At 44.0% G+C, this 16546-nt stretch overlaps 1 pseudogene; it reads right to left on the bottom strand.

Annotated features, from left to right (window-relative positions):
* Positions 1-202: 202 nt before the first annotated feature.
* On the bottom strand, positions 203-641 carry LOC132393769 (cold-inducible RNA-binding protein B-like; annotated as a pseudogene).
* Between the last annotated feature and the right edge of the window lie 15905 nt (positions 642-16546).

The following is a 16546-nucleotide window of genomic DNA, read 5'->3' as shown; positions in this document are numbered from 1 at the left end:
GGGGGTGGAGCAGGAAAGCGAGTGGAGCCTAAGAGGGGAGAGGCATTTGGCACCAACAGAGGCAGTCCTGTAATGGCGAGATGGGACTCGTGGACAGGAACCTTCCATCTCCCTGCTCCTCCTCCCTCAGTAGGGTGTTAAGTATAGGGTGGGGGAGGGAGAGAAGTGGGCCTCGGTCTCAGGCCGGGTACACACACGTAAGTCACTGGTAGGTGCTGCGGCCTCCATAATTGTAGGAGCCTCGGCCTCCGGTGTAGTTATCTTGGCGGTAGAGGTTGTCCCTCATTTCATACTGCCGGGCACCATATCCGCCGCCTCGCCCACGGCCGTAACTTCGTCCTCCTCTGCCGTAGCCACCTCCGCCTCCCGTCTTCTCAGCGCGGTCCACCCGGATCTGGCGGCCATCCAGAGACTTGCCGTTCATCGCCTGCATTGCATTGTGGGCATCACCCGGGTTCTCGAAGGTGATGAAGCTGAAGCCATGGGACGTTTGTGTGTCCCTGTCCTTGATAACACGCACCTCGGAGATCTGCAGAACACCTCCTCCAGCGCCTGCTCGTCTGTCTCAAAGTTGAAGCTGCCGATGAATAACTTTCCTTCCTCAGACATGGTGCTGGAGCGTGTTCTCTCCGCTCTCGTGTTCCCGGTCTGCCTCTCTGATTATTCTTATGGTAAGTGTCAGGTCTGTGCAGGAGTGATCTTTACTAAATCTTACTTGCTGGACCCTTAATGTTGTGTCAACAGCTTGTTGAAGGCATTGCAGATTAACTCTGCTTGTCACCTTCCTGACCACAGACATTAAGGATAAACCTCTGTCGTTTTTATGGTCTTGTAGGTCACTTTTCTTTGGAAGCTTGATATTGTGACTGTCCTTCCACTTGTGTCATCTTTTCTTTGTCCCAGATATTGCAGAATGAAGTGTATAGGATATCTGCCCAAGATTTACGGTCTGACTTCAACACCTTTGGTGTTATTCTATCTGGGCCAGTTACTTTTCCTGACTTTAGGTCTTGATTGCCTGTATGAATTCCATCTTTGATGGCCTGGCACAGTTGATATTCAAGTCTGATGGTGTTTCTGGAATTAAAGGAGATTCTGGAGGAGGTGTCTGTTCAGAAGTTAGTTGAAGTACTGTGCCCAACATTGGAACTGTTTGTCTCCTTTCATTAGCACATTTCCAACTTTATCCTTCAGTTGGGTGTTGAGCTGCTTGAATTTGCCAACTAGTTTCTTGTGAGTATTGTATAGTTCTTTCATTTTCACATTTTCGAAGGTTTCTTCTGCTTTGGACATGAGGGTGTTGATGTATTCTCTCTTGTCCTTGATGTTTCTGCTTACTTCCTTGTGCACTCTGTCATATTCCGTCTGCGCCTTCTCTTTCTCTTTCCTAGTTCTGCTTCTATTATTTTTCTCTTTTAGTGTTCTCCTTTTGTTCCTGGTGTAATCCATTCCTCATGTTCAAATGTCCTTTTCCCCAGCACTTCTTCACAAGTTTCATTGATTGCCCCTTTGACAGCAGTACATTTGCCTTCAATATCAAGATCTCCTGGTGCCTGGAAGCTGTTGGAAAGTGTGAGGGCAGATCTCTGAGCTGTTTCTTTGCCTTTCTGGTAGCTCACATTGTACTTCATCCAGGAGTATGTAGCTTCTTTTTAGCTTCATCTGTACTTTGGCGATCAGAAGATGGTGGGCTGATCCTGCATTTGCACCATGTTTCATCCTTCCATCATAGAGTGATCTTCAAATCTTCTTTGAGATCCATACATGGTTGATCTGGTTTTCTGTTACCTTGTTTGGTGACCTTCATGTTGCCTTGTGTGGGAATAAGCTTCTTCCAATAAATTGCTTGAAGTTAGCACATTTTAGCAAATTGTTCCCCATTTTCGTTCATTTCTCTGAGATCGTGTTTCCCCATCCCTTGTTTGTATCCTGTGTTATCCCTGCCTATTTTGGCATTACAATCTCCCATGAGAATGATCAGGTCTTTTTCCTTCCCTCTGCTGATTATTCCACTGAGTACATTGTAGAACTCGTCTTTGTCTTCTTCATTAGCATTGCCTGTTGGTGCACAACATTGGATAACTCGAGCTGGTATTTTCTTGCGCTTGCTTTTAAAATTAGCAGTGATGATTCTGGACCCAATGTCTTCCTGTGTGATCACAGCTCCGCCTGCTTCTGGTGTCTTTGTGAAGGCTACACCCTCTGTATGTGGTGCCTCATTGCTTTGATGGCCTGAGTAGATGGTTCTTATTCTGTCTGACCGTCTAGACTCTCCAGATGACATCCATCTTGTCTCAGTCAGTCCAAGAGCTGACAGTTGGTATCTTTTCATCTCATTTGCTATGATGGTATATTTTCCTGCCTGTATATGCTTCTCACATTCCAGGTACCTGAGGTACATGAGAGTTGTTGGCTGTGCAGGATACTGATGACTTGCCCTGAGGTGCGTCATGAGATGAATGGTGCCACACATTTAGGCCATGGTATTACAGTTACTAACATGGTTAGAGCATTGACTGATTGGTAGGAGACAGCGAGTGGGAATAAAAGGATCCTTTTCTGGTTGGCTGTCAGTGACTAACGTGGTCGGTGTTGGGACCACTTCTTTTTATACTATATATCAATGATTTAGATAATGGAATAGATGGCTTTGTTGCCAAATCTGCAGATGATATTAAGATTGGTGGAGGGGCAGGTAGTGTTGAGGAAACAGGTAGGATGCAGAAGGACTTAGGTTAGAAGAATGAGCAAAAAAGTGGCAAGTGAATTAGAGTGCTGGAAATTGCATGGTCACGCAATTTGGTAGTAGAAATAAATGTGCGGAATACTTTCTAAACGGGAAGAAAATCCAAAAATCTGAGATGCAAAATGATTTGGGAGTCCTTGTGCAGAACACCCTGAAGGTTAACTTGCAGGTTGAGTTGCTGGTAAAGAAGGCAAATGCCATTTTAGCATTCATTTCAAGAGGTCTAGAACACAAGAGCAACGATATGATACTGAGTCTTTATAAGGCACTGGTGAGGCCTCACCTTGAGTATTGTGAATAGTTTTGGGCCCCTCATCTTAGCAAAGTTGTACTGGCATTGAAGAGGGTCCAGAGGAGGTTCACAAGGATGATTCCAGGAATGAAAGGATTATCATATGAGGTACGTTTGATGGCTCTGGGTCTGTACTTGCTGGAATTCAGAAGGATGATGGAAATCTCATTAAAACCTTTTGAATGTTGAAAGGCCTAGACCAGGGGTCAGCAACCTTTACCACTGAAAGAGCCACTTGGACCCGTTTCCCACAGAAAAGAAAACACTGGGAGCCGCAAAACCCGTTTGACATTTAAAATGAAATAACACTGCATACAACGTTTTGTTTTGCCTTTATGCTATGTATAAACAAACTATAATGTGTTGCATTTATGAAATTGATGAACTCCTGCAGAGAAAACGAAATTACATTTCTGCATGCAACAGAAACATTTTGAATTCCGAAAAAAAGACGTTAGGTTAAAGGTTACTTTTAAGTAAAATACTCAACGTCTATTTGAGTCCTTCTTGTATTTATGAAAAACGCCAAACTTAAATTTGCCGCCAGCAGCAAATCAAAAATAACATCAGCCAGCTGTCAGCCTGAAAAATAAAAGGACTATTTCACTGAACAATGAAAACATATGAATATACGTAAAATAATAGGCAATTAAAATATTTATCATACTTGTTCAGGTTGACTCACACCTGACAATGCAGTCGTATTCAGTAGGGATGGATCGATGCTTAGGGGAGTGACCGGGAAGGATAATGTGTTTTTTTCCTCTCTGAACTCACAGAAGCGTTTCCCAAACGATGTTTGCATTGCGATGATTGCAGAATGTAAATACTCCGAATTTATCATGTCGTGACATTGTTTGAACTCTCTCAAATTGGGCAAGTGAGACAATGTGCCTTTCTGTAAATCTCTGGCAAGCAACGTCAACTTGCGCTTGAATGCCAAAACATCCTCCAACATGTGCAGGGCTGTACGTCCTTACCCCGTTGAAGAGCTGTGTTCAGCGTGTTCAGGTGCGCTGTCATGTCTACCATGAAGTGTAGCTTTTCCAGCCACTCTGGCTGTTCCAGCTCAGGAAAGGTGAGCCCTTTGCTGCCCAGGAAAGTTTTCACTTCTTCCAGACACGCGACAAAGCGTTTCAGCACCTCCCCTCTGGACAGCCAGCGATAAAAACACGTAGCGGTTGCTACACGCAGTCAGTAAACTGCAGTCAAAGATAGCTTTATTCGAACTAAACAGCCTTGCTTTTAAGCCTCCCTCAACCCGCCCCCCATGGGCGCGGATGCTGCAAAAGACACGTACTCACAAACCCCCGTAGGCTATCTCCCTTAGCCTGAACGCTGGCTAATTGTGAGCCGGTTCGGATGTGTCAGGAAATGGGTCGCCACAACATCTTATTTAGATTGTACAAGATCACCATAATCTTCAAATTTAGATTTACATTTCAAAAACTAACAAACTAACATAAAATACATTTTAATTAATTACTGACCATGTAGCGGTGTGCTACACGCAGCGCTAAAATTACGACACGGAGTCGGTAACTGCAGTCGAAGGAAAAAACCTTATTCGAAATCTTCAGCCTCACTTTTAAGCCTCCCTCAACCTGCCCCCCATGGCGCAGAGGCTCCAAAGCTCTGTGCTCGCAAACCCCCGTAGGCTATCTAATTGTGAGTCGGTTTGGATATGCCAGGAAAAGGGTCGCCACAACCAATTATTTCCCAAAGTAACAGGGAGCCGCAGCACAGACGTAAAAGAGCCACATGTGGCTCCGGAGCCGCGGGTTGCCGACCCCCGGCCTAGACAGAGTAGATGTGGAAAGGATGTTTCCTGTGGTGAGAGTCTCTAGGACAAGTGGGCATATCCTCAAGATAGAGGGGCACCCTTTCAAAACAGAGATGCGGAGAAATTTCTTTAGCCAAAGGGTGGTGACTTGGTGGAATTTGTTGTCTCATGCAGCTGTGGAGGCCAGATCGTTGGTTGTATTTAAGGCAGAGATTGATAGGTTCTTGATTGGAAATGGCATCAAAGGTTACGGGGAGAAGGCTGGGAATTGGGGTTGAGGAGGCAAAAAAAAAGGATCAGCAATGATTGAAAGACGGAGCAGACTTGATGGGCCAGTTGGCCCAATTCTGCTCCTATGTCTTATGGTTTTATGGTCATGTGCTCACCTGATAAGCCTCCTCTCACAAAGTCGATGGTATAATTGGAGTTAATCAATGTTTCTATAATCCATTGTATCCACTGTACAGGGGATTGGCCTCTACAGCTTCACTAGAGCTGTGTTGGCCAGCCCTACCTGTTTCTGCCTCTCACGATGAGTTATAGGGTTGGGCTTTGAGAGGTACAAGTAAAAGTACTCTTATACATATTCCCAGTATACTGAAGCCAGACAAGAAAAGTGGCTGTAGTTTGGAATTGAGCTTCTGTTATTTTGACATCTATGAGTGATACCTGTGGCATCTTTGCCACAAACAGCACAGCAATCATCATTTATTTCAATTGTGACTGCAATTCAGAGGATTAAACCATGCACATCTGTGGTTGTTAAATGATTTAATCTTTAGTCATTAAACATGTAGTCCAGTGCTTGGAAACCAGCATTTTTTTTAATCAAAAAGACCATTTATTTGCAGCCCTCAAAACCCTGGGGAGACCTTTCTTGTTAGTGTTCTGTCATTGAATTAGATCTGCATCACAATTCCATTTTGTTCCATATCCCTTACAACACTTTTCCAAGAAGTTAGATTGAAATGTTGAATTAATATAATTTTAGAGAAGAGAGTTGCATTTCATTTTGGTGTAGAGAAGAATTTCCTGCCATTGTCCTTCAAAGGACTAGTTGTAAATTTAAGACTACAGTTTGTTTAACCCTTTAGAGGGAGCATCAAACCTATCTTATCTCTTGGGTCTTGAAGTTTTCAGGTTTTAATTTTGCTTAGCTTTTATTTTCTTTTGTGTTCAGCTAAATTGTGTGTTTTCTATTATTAAAAAAACTGCATTGAAGTAATGAAGTAACTTTCAGTTTTAGCAAGGCACAGCTAAATTGAAATTGGTTGTAAAGCCAACTGCAAAATTGTCCTGGCTTTAATTATTTCTTTGACAGCATGTTCTTTCATCTGCAGTGGATTCTGTTTAACTGGGCCATCAGTTAATCAGGGAAGCTACTTATTTGGGACAGCTCTTAAAGAAAAAAATGATATTGAGAAAATGACCAGGATTCCATTCTTTTACTTCGGACAACATGCCGCTTAATTGGGGCAGGAGACTGCTGCCGAACAGATTCCAACTGGCGCTAGTTGCGTGCACTTGCATGGATGTTGGACACTACAAAGGTTAGAGTGATCAGTTTTTAAATAGCATCAATTTTGAGCATTTGTGTTCAAAAAGCAGTGATTTTTGCCACTGATAGTTAGCGGAAAATAAGCTGTAAGACAATTTAGAACTGTTTTGCGCACCGTGCTTTCAAGCATTCAGGCTTGAAGATGCCTGAAATGGCTGGGAGTGAAAATGGAATGATTTCACTACTTCAACAAGTTAGGAATTACAAATGTTTCCTCAATCATCTTGAATATTACAATGAAAATGAAGACTTGGAGCATGCAATCGTCTAAAGTTTTAAGTTGCAATTTTATTACATTCTGGTTAGGCCACATCTGGAGTATTGCATACAATTCTGGCTGCCTCACTATAGGAAGGATGTTGAGGCTCTGAGGAGGATAGAGAAGAGGTTCATCAAGATGCTGCCTGGTTTAGAGTTCATGTGCTAACATAAAATGCTGGATAATCTTGGGTTGTTTTCTCTGGAGCATTGGAGGCTGAGGGGAGACTTGATAGAGGATTACAAGATTATGAGAAGCTTAGACAGAGTGGACGGAGTATGTGTCTTCCAGGATTGAAGTGCCTAATACTAGAGGGCATGCATTGAAGGTGAGAGGGGTAGGTTCAGTGGGGATGTGTGGGTAAGTTTTTTACTCAGAAAGTTGTGGAAGGCTGGAATGTGTTGCCTGGTATGAGGGAGAGGCAACTACATTAGATGCTTTTAAGAGACGTTTGGATAGGTACATGGATATAAGGAAGATTGAGAGATATGGATATGGTGTAGGTAGAAGGAATTAGTGTTTTGGTGTTTTTGATTGTCACAGGAAAGCTGCATCATCAAGGACCACCAGCAGCCAGGTCATGCTCTCTTCTTGTTGGTGCCATCAAGAAGAAGGTACAGGAGCCTTTGGACTCACACCACCAGATTCAGGAACAGTTATTACTCCTAAATCATCATGCTCTTGACTCAGTGGAGATAGCTTCACTCAACTTCATTTGCCCCATTACTGAAACGTTCATCTCATTTTCTTGATATTTATTGCTTGCTTGCTTATTTATCTATCTATCTATCTATCTATCTATCTATCTTATCTATTTATTTATTTATTTATTTATTTATTTTTCTTTTGTATTTCCAGTTTGTTGTCTTTTGCCTGTATGTCTGCCCTGTTGGGTGCAATCTTCCATTGAGTCATACGGTTCTTGGAATTACTGTACATGTCCTCAAGAAAACAAACCTCAGGGTTGTATGTTGTAACATATGAACTTTGGTAAATCTTTTTCCTTGAACTTTGAACATGTACATCTGCTCATTAATGCAAATATTTAATCAGCCAATCATGTGACAGCAACTCAATGCATAAAAACATGCAGACACAGTCAAGAGGTTCAGTTGTTGTTCAGACCAAACATTAGAATGGGAAAGAAATGTGATCTAAGTGAGATGATTATTGGTACCATGCCATGGACTAATACCATTAGTCAACTGGTCTGTGGACCCTAGGTTTAGAACCCCTGGTCGAGAGCTTGCGGAAAGTGGCGCAAAAACAAAATAAAATTGAGCAGCAGTTCTGCAGACAAAAACACCCTGTTAATGAGAGAGGTTAGAGGCAAATGGTCAGATTGGTAACTCAAGTACCGTTGCATTACAACAGTGGTGTGCAGAGGGGGCATCTCTGAGCACACATCATGTTGAATCTTGAAGTGGATGGGCGACAGAATCAGAAGACCATGCCCTTAGTGTTGCGTCATAGAGTTTTAAAGGTAGTGGAAGTTAATAAGGGATTTTTCAGAGTAGGTATTTAGGCAGTTTTAATATTTTTGGTTAAAACTAAAAAGAGATTATACCCTCGCTCAACTTACACACCTCAATGTATTCATTATGTTATTCCAAATGCGAAGAGAATCCAAGACGTATTTATGCGGTTGATTTCTTAACTTGACCCTGTCTGCCACAGTCTCATTGCAGTTACTGCTGGATCTGGCACATAATTGTTCTCCACATTCCCACACTGACATGTTAGCCACCGATCTCATCTTCTTTCAAGGTGAGATTAAGCACAGACAGGTGGGACAGCATCTCGGATTCTGCCTGGGTCATCTACAAAGTTCAAAGAAGGTGTGCTCGACAAGGTGCTTACACAGTAAGTGGTGGGGCCACGAATTTGCTGCCTGGGGTGGTGGTGGAGGTGAATACGAAGGAGACACTTATGATAGGGTCATGAATAGACAAAGAATGGAGGGATATGGAATATGTGCGGGCAGAAGGGATTAATTTAGGTGTCATTAGGCTAATTAATTTGGCACAACGTCATAGGCCAAAGATTCCCTGTGCTGTACTGTTCTATGTTCTAACTCAGTGGCAGGAACATTGCATTCTCCAACTGTTCCTCATCTGTCCCTTTTTTCATCAACATTTGTCCCTCTTCTACTCACTTCACCTGCCATCATCTACAGTTCCAGTCTGCCCTCACCATCTCCTTCCCTTTACTCCATGCCTCACCTTCCTCCCCTTCCAGATTCCATCATCTTCAGCCCTTTTTCACCTCCACCTATCTTCTACCAGCTTCTGACACCATTTCCAGTTTTCCCTCACCTATATTTCTACTAGTCTCCCTCACCCTCATCTCAATCCACCTATTGCCTCCCAGCTCTTGTTCCATCTCTTTCTCTGTGCTTTTTTATACCGGCTGCCTCTCCATTCCCTTTCAGTCCAGATGAAGGGACTCAACCTGAAAAGGTAACTGCCCAGTTCCTTCCATAGATACTACCTGTTCCTCTAAGCTAATCCAGCATCTTGCATTCTGTTCCCACAAGAAGGCAACATATCCCACTGCTGATGCAGTTATTGGAACAGAATTGGGTACCATCTACACAGCAATGGCACATTTCCAGCGTTTTCATTCTCTAAATCTCTTGTGATAATGGTTTGTATTACAACTGCTTTGTAAATTTTTATTTTATGAATTTTAAATTTTTTGAACCCATTCTCTGCACATTGACTCTAAAAAATCTGTGCTTCGGATGTCCACAGTTTTAACCATTAAGGGAATGTTTTGATATATTGTGTATCTCCTTAGCAGGGTAACTCACCCTGTATCAACATTGCCCATTCAAGCTGCCGTTTACCTCACTGACTGTTGTTGTGAGAAGAGCTGGATGAGTGGCTCTGCTTCCCGGAACTGACATCAATGATAAAACTATTTGGCAGAACATTGTGTTCTCATAAACCCTCAGAATTGCCAAGATCAAAGCAAAATGTTAAGAACCTTGCTCATGGTGCTCATTTTTTTAATGATTTCTTTTTGCCAAGTTCCTTCCTCTGTGCCTGTTTGTCATAATTAACTGTCAATCTAGTTTGCATCCTTTATCTTTTTTCCCCAATTAATATTTATCATTCACTGTATCCTCATATCCCATGGAGTCACTCATGATTCTCAAGACTGGAATATTGCCTAACTTCACTTATTGGTCCCTCCAGTATCATTCCTCAATCTCCTTTGCTCTAATCCCAAACTCCCAACCTTCATCCTTGCATATTCCTGAATTCCCTGCCAGCTCATTTAGGACAAACACTCTCCAGGCTAGTAAAGTGTGATTGAAAATAGCTTGTTGGTTATTTACTGCAGCCTAGTAGAAGAAGGAGCACATTGAGTGTGGTTCATGTTTTTCTTGCTCTTTTCAGGGACACTAGTACATCAGGAGATTTGACTGGGCTGTCTTCAGACCCTTTGCAAAGTCCATACTAATTGTAAATGAATTTTCCAGCATTTAACTACTGTGGCGTTCATGTAAAGGGTGTCTCTGGGGAGGTACACCATGACTAGAAGCTTTGGGATAGGGTGGCAGAACTTTCACAGAAGGCTGGAGACATGGAGATAGAAAGGAAGCCCACATCAGTTGCCCTCAGCATCAGTTGTTGCTGTGGCCTTGCGAAGAATTGTGGATAACCTCCTTTGGGAAAGTCACACTCTTTCGTCTCTGCACAGTAACTGGTGAGAATGTAATTTTGAACATCTCTCTGCCCCTTGTCCTTACCTGCATTTACCCAGTCTTTTAATTCCACATCAGCCTCGTCATTGAAAGCAACCGAAATGTGGCCTTTAACTTTAACCAAAGCATGATGGTCTATGTAAAGCTGTGAATCAATTTTAAAATGGAAAACACTTGAGAAGATGGTATGTTAGAGGAGTAGGGTAGGATTGAGTAGGTGGGCAATTCCTTAACTGCATACAGATAGTCTGTACTTATTTACAACAACTCCTGCATTTGGGGCATCATATTAGCATCGTGGTTAGCACAATGCTTTGCAGTACCAACGGCCTGGGTTTAATTCCTGCTGCTGCCTGTAAGGAGTTTGTACATTCACCTCGTGACTGTGTGGGTTTCCTCCAGGTGCTTCGGTTTCCTCACATGTTCCAAAGAACGTAGAGGCTGGTCATTGTAAGTTGTCCCTTGTTTAGGCTGGTATTAAATTGGGGGATTTCTGGGCCACGCAGCTCGAAGGGCCGGAGGGGCCTACTCCATGCTGTGTGTCAATAAAAAAACAAGTAAAATTTCCAGAATAATTCACTGGTTGTAAAGCATTTGGGAGAACTAAACAGAGTGAAAAGAATTGCATAATTTTTCCCCATCTCCCTTTCTATTTCTCCTCTCACTGGCGTTTTCATTCTCACTTCCTTCTCTGCATTTGACTAATGCTAGCACTGGTTCTAAGCTGCAGTGACACTGTGCTCCCCGCATCTTGCTAATAGGATATTGGATCTGCAGTTGGGATCCTCTGAGGTGTCCTCACAGTAATTGAATTACAGCTGGAGTTAGGTTAAACTGTGGTGGGAGTCTGAAGCTTGAGGCAGAATTTGAGCGCAGGCTCATTTTGGACATTTGGCATCTGCCTCAAGTGAGAGCGTGCTTTGGCATGACATCAAAATCAGGTTGTCCAGTTGAAGACTCTCCGCCCGAAACGTCGACTGTTAATTTTTCTCCATCGATGCTGCCTGACCTGCCGAGTTCCTCTAGCATTTTGAGTGTGTTGCATTAGGTGTGTAGGAATTACATTATCACAGCTTTTCGGTGATGCTAATTCACAATGTGGATGTTAGTGGCTACACCTGTGTTATCACTCATTTCCAACTACCCCTGAATTAAGGAGGTAGTTATAATCCATCCACATTCTACACCAGGGTAAGGAGGCAGGTTCCACCATCCCTACCCCCACTCCACAAAGGACCTTAATGAACTGTATGTTTGTTTTTGTGATAATCTGTTAGTCTCATGGTTAACTTTACAAAAAAATACTTATTGTAAAGTTTAATGGTGGTTGGCAGACTAACATAGGGCGCATCTGCTGAGGTGGAGTGTCAAGCGATGAGACAGGAGGTACATCCACTAAATTCCAACCCCCCACCCACAAAAAACACATGTAATAGCGAAGTCTCATTCATGCTTTTCAAAAAGTCAAATACACTCTTATATATATTATGATGGTAGTGATACCCTAACAAACTTTCCATGTTAAACGATGTCTGGGTAGCCTCCAACCTGATGGCATGAACATTGACGTCTCTAACTTCCGTTAATTCCCCTCCTCCCCTTCTTACCCCATCGCTGACATATTTAGTTGTTTGCCTGTTCTCCATCTCCCTCTGGTGCTCCCCACCCCCCACCTCCTTTCTTTCTCCTGAGGCCTCCCGTCCCATGATCCTTTCCCTTCTCCAGCTCTGTATCACTTTTGCCAATTACCTTTCCATCTCTTAGCTTCATCCCACCCCTCCGGTCTTCTCCTATCATTTCGCATTTCCCCCTCCCCCCACTACTTTCAAATCTCCTACTATCTTTCCTTTCGGTTAGTCCTGACGAAGGGTCTCGGCCTGAAACGTTGACAGCGCTTCTCCCTATAGATGCTGCCTAGCCTGCTGTGTTCTACCAGCATTTTGTGTGGGTTGTCTATATTTATATCCTTGATTTTAAGCTTGGCTAGAAAGACTGTCACTTCATTTCCTTCAACTCCAGCATGGGCGGAAACCCATACAAAATAGATGCACAAGCCTAGACCCTGCAGCCTCAACAGGTGTTATCCAATCTCAAGAAGAAGGTCTAGCCTACAATTTGAAATATCTGCTTTAATAGATATCAAACCTGAGAACGAATTAGAGCTCAGAAGTACATAATCAGGGCATACTTCTTCAACCTATACCAATGATAAAATGATAGCAAACATCTTGGATATGAATACTGATACTTTGTCTGATAATCTTTTCTTAACAGTCATCTGAAACTTGGTAACATATACAGAAACACCCGAACGTCCTGTCACTGGATGTTTTGACCATCTGTATAGATACATAAAAAGTCATAATATCTGCCTTGCATATGTTGCTGAATTTTCTGTGCCACTGATATACAATCAGTCTTCATCTTGAACTTTTCTTGAATGCTTAAGTCAACCACAGGCAAAGGGAAAGAGCTTGGAGGAGTTACAGAAAGGGGTACACTGGGAGCATGTTCCACATTAAACAACCAAAAATTTTGTGCCCATTCATTTTCAATGCACCCAAAACTGAACACCTTACAATTCAGAGTGCTTCCAACTCTCTACTAATGTAGCTGATGGTAGATGACCAAATTTATGTCTTGTTATGTTAACCCAATCAACTATTGCTAACTGTAATCTGTGTAGGTGTGTCAGTGTTAGGGTCCGGTCCGTAATCCGCTTTCCGGGTTGTGATCCGGTCCGAGGACTCTGGACTCCGGGTCCTGCAGTTGTCCCTCTCGTCACCCGTGATATAGTTAGGACCCTCCTGGCTCAAGGAGACACACCTGTAACTCATTGAGCTGCAGGTGTTTATAAGGGGCCTTGGGACTGGGACCAGGTGGGTGGTCATTTTGTTCTGTTTCCTGTTTCTCCACCGGCTCCAAACTCTTCTCTGCATTCTGTGATCCCGCCTGGGCTCAGATCTACTCCTCATCATGCTTCTCTGCCCCGTACCAGTACTGCCAGGTTGGTCCTCTCCCCCACCTTTCTTCCCATGTGCTGGTCCCGCTTCTCCGCTCGTTTGTGGTGTTCGCGCAGTTGCGCTGTCTGCCGGCCGTTCCCAATTTTTCCATTATCATGACTGTTGCGTTGGTCACTCTAGACCTATGCCCGTTCCGACCCCTTGCGTCTGTCGGGCGGAACTGGCCGACCTGCCGCTGCCCGGCAGTGGTTCTGCCCATTCCTATCCCTTGCCTCTGTCCTATCCCTTGCCTCCATTGGGCAGGGCCGGCTGACCTGCCGCTGCCCGGCAGTGGTTCTGCCCATTCCTATCCCTTGCCTCTGTCCTATCCCTTGCCTCCATTGGGCAGGGCCGGCCGGCCGGCCGACCTGCCGCTGCCCAGCAGTGGTTTGCCCATTCTTATCCCTTGCCTCCGTCAGGCAGGCCCGGCCGGTCTGCTGCTGCCCAGCGGGGGTTCTGCCCCGTCCTCCTCTTCTGCCCGAACCCTGGGATTGTGCCCCGCACCTGCCTAGGGGTCCGCATTGTGCTCAGGCCTCCGGTGTTTCCGCCTGGGAGGCGACCCTACCCTGGACATATGCAGCCCGCCCAGGGAAGGCTCTTTTCTGCCCCGTCCTCCTCTTCCGCCCGAACTCTGGGATCATACCCCGCACCCGCCTAGGGGTTCGCGTTGTGCCCAGGCCTCCGGTGTTTCCACCTGGGAGGCGACCCTTCCCAGGATATATGTGGCCCGTCCAGGGAGGGCTCTCCGCCAGCCTATCTAGCCACCTAGACCTGCCTGCCTGCATGAATCCCGGGGGCCTGCCTGCCTGAACCCTGGGGACCTGTCTGCCTGAACTCAAACTCCAGGAGCCCGCTCCGCTCTGCTTGACTGACACTCTATCTACCTGAACCCCAGCTCTACCCTTAAGTGCCATGGCATTCCCATCCTGCCCTCCCCCTAGTACTTCCGTGTCTGCGTCCTGCGTTTGGGTCCATCTGGCCGTGTTCCTGACAAGATGTAATGGTGCTTCACCCATTTCTATCAGCAGTGCAGAAATTAGGGATGATTTAATAGCATCACAACATAATCTCAATGCTTGAGCTTGAAATTTATCTTGGTATTTTAAGGCCACTAGTGAGGCTAACCCATAAGCAACTCATCCATTATCAAAGGGACTGATTAAAGTAATACACATTTGTTTACATGACTTAATACTCCCACCCTAGTCACACTCAACAAAACAGCTGAGTGCATTAAGGGCTTCCCTAGGTTTTTATTCATATGCACCTTCCATGTTAGCCTTGTGTCCTTCCACATACCTAGAAACTTTACCACTGACTCTTGTTTAAGAGATTTACTATATAACTTGAGATCAATTGTGAGTGTAGTGTTCCTTATAGAAAAACAAATAACTTGAGTCTTTGCAGCAGAAAATTTAAACCCCCACTGGTGCCCCCATTCCTCTACTTCATTAACAGCACCCTGCATTTCCCTAACCATATAATTTATATTCCTACCTTGCTTCCGCACTACATCATCATCAGGAAATAACAACGTGGAAATACATGAGCCAACATTTCAGAAAATATCATTTAGCCATAATATTAAAAAGGAATGGGCTACACACATTCCCCTGTGGAGACCCATTCTCTATACAGTATCATACTCCTTAGGAAATGTTCCCACCCTAACTTCCATCTGTCATTTCTTTGTCCCCCATCACTAGCATCATTTTCCAATGGTCCAATATGAACTCTCACCTCCCTATTACTCTATATATAACTGAAAAAACTTCTGGTATCCTGCCTTATATTATTGGCTAGTTTGCCCTCATATTTCATCTTTTTCCCTCCTATAGCTTTTTCAGTTGCCTTTTGTTGGATTTTAAAAGCTTCTCAATCTTCCAACTTCCCCCACACTTTTATTACCTTATATGCCCTTTCCTTGGCTTTTATGCAGTCCTTAACTTCCCTAGTCAGCAATGGTTGCCTACCCAGCCATATGAGAACTTAATCTTCTGTGGGATATACCTATTCTGAACTATTCCCAGAAACTTCAGCCATATCTGCTCTGCCATTATCCCCATCAGTATCCTCTCTGATGACTCTGTAATTCCCTTTATTCCATTGCGATACTGATACATGTGACTTGTGTTTTTCTCTCTCTCAAATTGCAATATGAATTCAATCATATTATGATCACTGTCTCCTAAGGGTTCCTTTACATTAAGCTCCCGAATAAGATCTGGGTTATAACACAACACCCAATCTAAGATATCCTTTCCCCAAGTTGGCTCAAGCACAAGCTGCTCTGGAAAGCTATCTCGTAGGTATTCAACAAATTCCTCCTCTTGCGATCCAAGACCAACATGATTTTCCATATCCCCTTGCATATTGAAGTCCCCCATTACATTTGTGACATTGCCTTCATTACATGCTGTTTCCAGATCCCTTTGCAATCTCAACCCCACATCTTGGCTACTTTTTGGAGGCCTATATATGATTCCCATTGTGGGTTTTTTATTACCAGGAAAGTACTAGCATGGATAGAGCATTGGCTATTTGAATGGGAAAAAGGGAAGCCTTTTCTGATTGGCAGCCAGTGACTAGTGGTGTCTACTGGGGTCAATGTTGGGAGTGCTTCTTTTTGCGCTGTGTGTCAATAATTTGGATGACAGAATTGATGGCTTTGTGGTTCAGTTTGTGAATGATACAAAGATAGGTGGAGGAGCAGATAGTATTGATGAAGCAGAGATGCTGCAGAAAGATTTAGACAGATTAGATGAATGGAGAAAGAAGTGGCCGATGGAATACAGCGTTTGGAAGTATATGGTCATACATCTTGGTAGAAGGAATAAAAGTGTAGGCTATTTACTAAACAGGGAGAAAATTCGAAACTCAGAGGGGCAGAGGGACTTGGGAATCCTTGTGCAGGGTTCCCTAAAGGTTGAGGTTGAGTTGGAGGAGTCTCATTGAAACCTGTTGAATGTTGAAAGGCCACGATGGAGTGAATGTGGAGAAAATGTCTCCTGTAGTGGGGAAGTCTAGAAGCAGAGGGCACAACCTCAGATTTGAGGGACGTCCATTTAGAATTTAGGCAGAGGGTGGTGAACCTGTGGAATTTATTGCCACAGGCAGATGTGGAGGCCAAGTCACTGGGTATATTTAAGGCAGAGGCTGAGAGATTCTAGTTGATATGTCAGGGGAGAATGGGG

This window comes from Hypanus sabinus, chromosome 5 (genome assembly GCF_030144855.1).
Source record: "Hypanus sabinus isolate sHypSab1 chromosome 5, sHypSab1.hap1, whole genome shotgun sequence".
NCBI lineage: Eukaryota > Metazoa > Chordata > Chondrichthyes > Myliobatiformes > Dasyatidae > Hypanus > Hypanus sabinus.
This window is presented reverse-complemented; position numbering and strand designations above follow the sequence as displayed.